The sequence below is a fragment of the Myotis brandtii genome, unplaced genomic scaffold (genome assembly GCF_000412655.1).
Source record: "Myotis brandtii unplaced genomic scaffold, ASM41265v1 scaffold194, whole genome shotgun sequence".
Taxonomy (NCBI): Eukaryota; Metazoa; Chordata; class Mammalia; order Chiroptera; family Vespertilionidae; genus Myotis; species Myotis brandtii.
Genome location: NW_005357232.1, coordinates 2220045 through 2228779, shown reverse-complemented (window position 1 = coordinate 2228779; position 8735 = coordinate 2220045). Strand labels below are relative to the sequence as shown.

Below are 8735 nucleotides of genomic sequence, written 5' to 3'. Positions count from 1 at the left end.
AGTTGGGAGGGGAGACCAAGCCAGCGGGGGGGGGGCAGTTGGGGGCAATTAGGCTGGCAAGGGGGGCAGTGAGAGGCAACTAGGCCAGTGGGGGGGCAGTTGGGGGTGACCAGGCCAGCAGGGGGAGCAGTTAGAGGCGACCAGGCAGGCAGGCAGGTGAGTGATTAGGAGCCAGCTGTTCAGGATTATGAGAGGGATGTCTGACTGCCGGTTTAGGCCTGATCCCCCAGATTGGAGAGGGTGCAGGCTGGGCTGAGGGGACCCCCCCACCCTGTGCATGAATTTCGTGCACCGGGCCTCTAGTATTATATAAGTATCATACGGGCCTCTAGTATTATATAAGTAGGTTTACAGTTGTTTGTATGGAAATAATATAATACAATAAAATAATAACATGAGAATGAACTGTGTTTCACATACTCACAACTGTAAATCTATTTTTGCCCCACCCTAATATTTCATTATATATACTATACTAGAGGCCCAGTGCATGAAATTCATGCACTGGGGGGGGGCGGTCCCTCAGCCTGGCCTGTGCCCTCTAGCAGTTTGGGAGCCCTTGGGGGATGTCCGACAGTCAAACATCCTTAGAGCTGCAGCAGAGGCGGGAGAGGCTCCCGCTACTGCTGCTGCACTCACCGGCCCTGAGCCTGGCTTCTGGCTGAGCAGTGGTCCCCCTGTGGGAGCACACTGACCACCAGGGGGCAGCTCCTGTGTTGAGCATCTGCCCCCTAGTGGTCAGCGCACATCATAGTGACCAGTCGTTCCGTTGATTTGCATATTAGCCTTTTATTATACAGGATTTTTGCATGTATATTAATGCATATTGTATAATAGAATGAATTTGGTTATATTTAAGAAAGAAATTCAGGAAGACAATAAGATTTATATGTGGTCATATGTTATTAATGCTTAAAAATAGCTACATGTGCAAGCTTCATTCTACAATTAATAAATGTGCATTATTAAAAAACAGAAGCTTAAATATTCATTTTTAAATGATATCATGGTATTCTGAAACTATGGAAAGAGCTCATTTATCTTGCCAGTTCACAGGGATGAGATCATACTGGCCCTCATAGTCCACACTAAGGATTCTTTTCTTCATCTGAAGAGCACTGGGAAGCCAACCAAAGATTTTAAGCAGGGGAATCACTCTGGCTGCAGCATGGAATATGAGTAGAGTAGGGGTGGTGAGGGAAAGGCGGGGTGTAACATGGAAATGATTTCAATGTGAGATGCTGAGGTATTGGACAGTGTTCATGGTGAAGACAATAAGAAATGGAAAGATTTGAGGAATCTTCAGAAGGCAAAATCTATAGGATGTGATGATGAAGTCTATATATATATTGAGAGCAGACGGGGTAGTTAGGGGGGATACTTAGGCTTTTGACTTGAACAACTGAAAGGATAATGGTGTCAGTCACTGAGAAAGAAAACCTTTGAGTGAGAAAAAAGTTTATGGGAGAATATTATGGACTTAGTCTGGAAACTGAGTTTAACCACATTTGGAACTCCAAAGTGCAGATGTTGAATGTTGATTGTGGGTCCTGGAGCTTGAGAGGAGAGATCTGAGCTGGAGATATAGACACTTAGAAGTCATCAGTGTACCTGGGCAAGTATACCTTTACAGGATGAATGGTCTTGGGCCAATCACTTCTCTGCTCTGAGCTTCAGGGTTTTTTTAATCTGCTAATTAAGAAGCTAAGATTGTTTATTCTTCCTGACAAAATTGTTTTGAGGATTAAAATAAATAGTATGTGAAGTTGCTTGTGAATTTTAAGGTGCCATAGAAGTGTTCATTGTGGTGGTGCTGATGACAGGGATGAGGGAAGGAGCAGAGGGGGCAAACTGGTGGTGGGAACAGTTAGCATGAACTACATAAATTTTTCCCCAGGACTGTTTCTTTTGCACTTAAATGAACACTGTGTTTTTTCTTGCCTAGAACAAAGTCATTGATTTTATGTGTTCTGTAATCTAAGCCTGATTCAAAACTGGGAAACCAGTATTCTTTAAATTTAAGCCATAATAAATCAATCCTTTGTGAAGAGGAAGGTATGATAATCATTAAAACATGTTGAAGAACGTCATCGGGTTGTTAACCGTGAGGAGGAGATGCTTTTCCTTGAAGGCTTTATTCCACCTTTGCTGTAGGCCGTCTCTAGCCGCACACTTTGGGCAGTTTGTTTACAGGGTTATGATTTCAGTTCCCTCATCCAGCAATTGGTCAGTTTGTTGTTCCAAGGCAATTTGAGATTTCACCAACCCTGAGTGGCATGAGATAATTCTTGATTTTTCTTTAATTTAATATATTTTTAAATCTATAAATTGTCTTCCAGTGTTTACCATTTTTGAAGTATTTGATTTTACAAGAAACTATCCATAAAGATTATCTCTAGGGAGTGGAAATTGGGAGTCGTGTGTGTGTGTATGTGTGTGTGTGCGTGCATGCATGCGTGGGTGTATATGGATGTATGTGGGGCGGGGGCAGGAAAAAGCAAGAGCAGTGGAGGGAAAGTAATTTTTCTTTATACCATTCTGAGCTGTGGGAAGCTTCTATAATAAGCATGTAATAAATCAGTGAAAAATTTAATAGAATCTCATAAAATAGAGTACCTAGTTAACTTTTTCACATTTTACTGAACTCTAGGGCTATGTCTACAGACGTAAAACAAGAACTTGCAGCAGTAAGCCCAGATAACTCAGGTCAAATATCCACCCCTGAAGTTTTTAACTTACCTCTTCAGATTGGTGATCTCTCATAGATACATTTTTCTAATTATCACAGAAATATTCTGACCTTCTGGATATTTCATACTATTAAAACCATTTTTGTGATCTCTCTGATTTTGCCTCATCCTCGTCACAGTAACTCATTTTCAGATAAGGAAACTGAATAGGAGATTAAGGCCCAGAGCTGAAAGTTACTGAAGTGATTTAGCTGAGGTCACACAGCACAGGGAGGGAAAGACCCAGAGGCCAGCACTCTGCCCACTGGACCAGGAAATGCTTTACTTCTACGTTTTACCTTGTATTTTGTCTCATATAGTTATCTCTTAAAATGGTTACTAAAATTTGAATAAGTGGCCCTTGCTGGTTTGGCTCAGTGGATAGAGCATCAGCCTGCAGACTGAAGGGTCCCAGGTTTGATTTTGATCAAGGGGACATGCCTGGGCTGCGGGCTTGGCCCCCGGGAGGCATGCAGGAGGCAGCCAATCAATGATTCTCTCTCATCATTGATGTTTCTATGTCTCTCTCCCTCTTCCTTCCTCTTTGAAATCAATAAAAATATATTTTTAAAAAATTTAATAAATGAAATAGTTAGAATATCCAGATAAAATAACCAAATTTATCTTGTGCCTCATTCACACCTATAACCTGGAACTCTCTTTTCACATCCTTAGTCTGTACACAATAAAAACAGAATTATAAGACACAGCCCTGGAAAACCTAGACATTAACAGCTTGAACATGGTGACCTGTGTTGTATTCTTTCAGATTTATTTTTAGGATCTAGCTGTTTCTACTGAATGGTGAATAAGTGGCTGCAATAGAGAAAGACTGCTTTGGATATTAAATGGCCATGGAATTCATTTACTGGAGGCATTCGTTTACATCTTGCAGTAAATGGAATGGAATGTCAGTATGAAGAATTATCCCTCTTCTCCAGAAAGAGGCCATCACTTCTCAAAGTAAAGCCCACTAGAAGCAGATACCGATTAACTTTAATGCTGACATCTTTTTTAAATATCCATGGGAGTAAGCTTTCATTCCAAAAAACAATTTCTTTCATTCCCCTTCCAAGTTGGGGATAGTCAGAGCATAATATTTGTGATGTTGACACACAAATGAGATTTAAATGTTGCATGTCTTTAATAACTTTGTCGTCTAGTTCCATATTTTCTGTTTTTCATATGTTTCCATAAGTAAAATGGTAATAATGGTCAAAATTACTATCTAAAACCCATGACTGACAACAGGAAAAACTGTGCTTTTAGTTTGTATGTGAACTAATTAAGCAAGTTTGTAGGTTATTTTGCCAAAACAATAGACCTTTTGTGTTGTATTTTGCCATGATATATATTACATGTGTGGGTTAGAAATATTCTAGGAAAGAACAATTTTTCATATGTTCAATCTTTCTTACTTAATACACCATTTAAACCTGTCCCTGTGGTCATTTTACTACAGACAGCATTTAAGTCAAACATATTTTATTTTCTGTTGAGGTAATATTCATAAAAGATTGCCTTTTTGAAATGCAAATTTTTCTCTTGATTTTTAACATTTTCTTTGTTTTGTAGATTCTGTAGAAAGCCTGAGGGTGGTGCCAGACCCACTTCAGTTTATCTGAAGAAATGTGGAAATGTATTCGTTTCATAATTTAGAGCCATATCCTTCCCTAAGGTGCACAATAAGCTGAATGAAAAATACACCTTTGGGTTCAAGTGGAGAATGTAGACAGAGCTGTTTGTATTTTGAAAAGAAGAATCTCAGTAGAATTGGATCATAGTAGGGTTTAATTTATGGCCATTTATTTTTCTGATTCTCTCTTACTCGATCATCGGTCTTACCAATCATCCGGTAATGGGAAGGGCAAAAGCATTAAAATTTCATTAAGAACAGCTTTCCTTTCTGGTGACCAATGGAGTAAAACTATATATTATCTATAAAATTCCAGGATATGTGACAAGATTCTACAGTAAAAAGCAGTATCTTTCATTGGCAGTTTCCACAGACTCCCTGGGGAGGAGGGGGTGTTGGGAAGGAGGAATATGGGGAGGGCAGAGAGAAGGGGAGCAGAGGTTCAGACACTTTCTTAAATAAACTTCAGGCCAACATTTTCTAGTCAGGCACCACCCAAGTTGATGGAAATGAGGTGCAAGTAGCTTTAGGTTCTCAGTGGGTTCCTCTATTCATTCATTCCAAAAGTATTCATGGCACATCTACCATGTGCTGGGTACCATCTCGCTAAGTGTCAGCACTGCTTCTGCCTTAATGGGGTTTACAGACCAACAGAGGAGACAGACAATAAACAAGTCATTGCACAGGGAACTGAGTCATGGCAATCATGTTAAGTACCATGAAAGACAACTAAAGCTGTGGGAATTTATAACCTCTAGCCTAATCTAGACCCCTGGTGGGAAGGGTGATGTCTAGGCTGGGACTCAAGGATGAAGATTAGCCAAGCCAAGAGGAAGAGGATGAACAGATGTGTGTCTCCCCTGAAGAAGAAAGAGGCTTGGGGGAGCTGGGAGAAGATAAGGAATGAGTGTAACTGGTGTATGGTGATCCAAGGGGAAAAGGAGGCAATGGAGGTTGCAGATGGTAACTGGGCCAGAATTTTTTAGACAAGTAATAGTAAGGCAGTTGACTGCTCTTTAATGGATTTAATTGAAGAGTTGTGTCAAACAAACATATTACATAAGTGGAACTAAATTGGCATGGGAAAGTTTCATTTATAGAAGAATTCTAGAAGTAGAATCTCATGAAATAAACTTGGTTCAAAGACTTCTTGATCATGTGCCTACCTCCATTTCAAAGCATCTGTGTGTCTGCCCTGACTTCTCAACCTTTACAATTTTCTTTTTGGAACCCAGTTTGTTAGTTTTCCTTGGGGTCAGTGCTTTTATTGAGGCAAGGAATAGATAAAGCACACCAAAACAGAAAAATTCTACTGGGTTCCCAAGGAAATATATTAATACTTTCCTGCATTTTGTATGATAATACTCAGTTAACTATATCATAGTTGACTCTCAAAAGGCATTATCTACCCATGTAAATAAATAAATACCCATGTAAATAAAAGATCCAATAAATATGAGAGACAGATATATAGATATAGTTATATAGTTATCACTTGATTATTATATATATAATAATCAAGTGATAACTATTGTGATTGCACCCAACTCATTTTGACATTGTATGTATTTTATAATTTGAGCTAAGCAGGCAAGACCTTTAAAATTATTTTACATTTCACAACACTTTAAAGAACAAATAGCTTAGGAGGGGAAGAAATTTTCATGGCTATTTTCTGAATGGCTACAATTAGATGCTGGGCTTTTAACAAGACTTTGATTTCCTTCCAAAGCCCAGAGCCCTGCAAGGATAGGATCTTGGGAATACTCCACATTCCTTAAAGAATGCTTATCAATTAAACCATCTCATTTTAGTTAGTGACCTTCTGTGGAGTGAGGAGCTAGCATTTCCCCAAATTATCTCACATGAAGAAAAAACAAACACTGTAATAGATTCTTCTGATAGCTGTGAAGTGGATACAAATGTATCTTTTCCTTAAGCTTCAAAAACAGGTATTTTCAAAGGGAGACAAATAGTAAGATACCATGACATCAGGGGGAAAATACTTTTGTCAAAGTTTATGAACAAAAAAACAAAAGAGAGCCAAGATTAGAGAAAATGAAAGGTATACATCGATATCAGACTCTTCTCCTAGTTGACTTCGACCCATTAGAACTTAAAATATCTAAAATGCAAATTTCTTCTTTAAAAAAAAAAAAGCAGTTCAATTTCATTCAGGCTGCCTCCTTGTTCAGTTACCAGGAGACAACTGTGATTTCAACACACCACATCATTTCCATGATGACCATTGCCAGCTGTGGGGCAGGCAATGTGAGTGGCTATTATTTGCCTTGTGGTTATTACCAGGTGTGTGTATTTACCTCCTTTGTAATTGCTTCTGAGACCTTGGTTCTTTGTGTAGTATGTCTTTATAGGGGAGAGATAAAGAATTTATTAAACACCTATGATGTGTCAGACCCAGTATACATACAAAGGTGAATGTAGCATGGCTCAGCCCTTTAAGAGGCTTTGAAGGTATCTTCACAAAAAGTGTCAGAGTTTGGTGCCGTCTCCTAAAGATCCTGTCAGAGATTGGACCCAGGCAATCTGGTGCCAGGGCCCATGCTCTTAATCATTGTACTGTGATTCTTTCACTGTATGGATACTTGAGCCTTTGAGTCGTTCCTTCTTCAGAATATATTGACAGTTCCTCAACTCCTCTTCAAAAATGTTTTCTCACTTTCTGTGAGGTCTGTCTCTCCTACTATAAATGTATCATATTTGTCAATGTCAGTGTTAGGACTAAACACAATACTACAGCTTTAAGTTGATCAATTCAGAGTACACTAGGATCAACCCTTCCTGTGATCTGAACACACATCTCTCTTAATGTAGCCAAAGATTGGACAGAGATGAATTCTTGGGGTATTTGTCAGGGTTTGGGAGGTGGGTGAATGGGTGTTGCTTTTACATCTAGATGTTGGCATGTATAAATCTTTATGGTCATTTAAGGTCCAAGATTACATGAACAGCAGTCAAGTCAGGATTCTCTCATCTTGAACTTGTGCAGTTTGTACTCATTATGATTAAATTTAATCCTGTGGGTTCAGTCCAGTGCTGGAGCCTGTGATGATAATTTTTAGGTGACGTGGAGTCCCTCATCTATCATTCTAGCTTCCTCACCCAGCCTGTGTCATCAGCAGATCCAAAGAGCAGGCCTTCCACATCTTTACCAGGTTCATCCAGCCCCTCTTCAGGCTGCCATATGGATGCCTCTTTTACAGAACCATTTTGTTCAGCTAGATGAGGCTTCTCCATCTATTCTCCCATCCATCCTCCATTCAGTATTTTATGAATTCAATGTCTTATTAATCAGGATAACATGGGAGACTTTTTCAAGTGGTTTTCTGAAATCAAGGATGATTCAAAAGAAAATGAAACTTTCAAAAATGTATTACTAGGATGGGTCTTCTGCAGTTTCTTCATATATCACAAACTTCATGTTTGTATTACCTCTTGATTACAGCCTTGAGAAAATGAAGGACTGTATCATAAACCCCAAACTAGTGATCAATTTAAGTATAGAATTGATATGTTCTGTTAGCACAAACTAATCATTTGTAATATTGTGGAAATAACTGTGATACAGCCTATTAAAACTGGTTTGACCACATGTTTATATGTAATCTAATTTCTGAGTAATAGATTTATTAAAATGTTCAATTCGTTTTGAATCATCTGACATTCTCATCATCAAACAATCTACTCTCCCACTCAGGGAAGAAGGAGAAGAATAAAAGAGTTCTGCAAAGAGATGTTTTGTGATACCCTGAAAATCATGTGACTCCTAGGAGTCTTTAGTTTTGACCATAGTGTGTTTAGGTTTTTTATCCAAAGCATTTATGGCAATCTCTTTCAGTCACTTCTGAACAATAATTTTAGTTCTTCAAATAGCAAGTCTGTTTTATCAATTTTTGAAAAGCAACATTATATCCACCTAGGATCATCCAAGGCCAATCCTGAACAGAGAACATTTCTCTCCATGTTCTCATTTTAAGGTTGTCTGAGTTACCAGAATATACTGATTTCAAGTTAGGTCTTTAGGAACTCAGTGAAAATGACTCAAAGTTAAAATAGCAAGGATCTCAGATTTGGTGTGGTACCAGGAAGAATTAAAGGGTGAGTGAATTGCAGAGAGCAGAGGAAATGTGATTTAGGCTGACATGAGGTAGGAAGATTCAAAGACTATATGTTAATATATATATACATATATACACTGAGTGGCCAGATTATTATGACCACCTGACATTTGTAGGCCAATTAGCTATAATTTTGCGCTGAAGTTGCTAGAGGGCCAGACCATTATAAATAGGAAAGCAGGTTGTTTACCACGACAGTAGAAGTGATTTTTTTCTGAAGATATGGGTAAA

The 8735-nt window shown here is 38.8% G+C and overlaps 1 protein-coding gene across 2 annotated transcripts in view; it reads left to right on the top strand.

Moving 5' to 3' along the window:
- Positions 1-8735, top strand: part of SLC25A21 (solute carrier family 25 (mitochondrial oxoadipate carrier), member 21) — a 541855-nt gene that overhangs the window by 513987 nt on the left and 19133 nt on the right. The window lies entirely within an intron of this gene.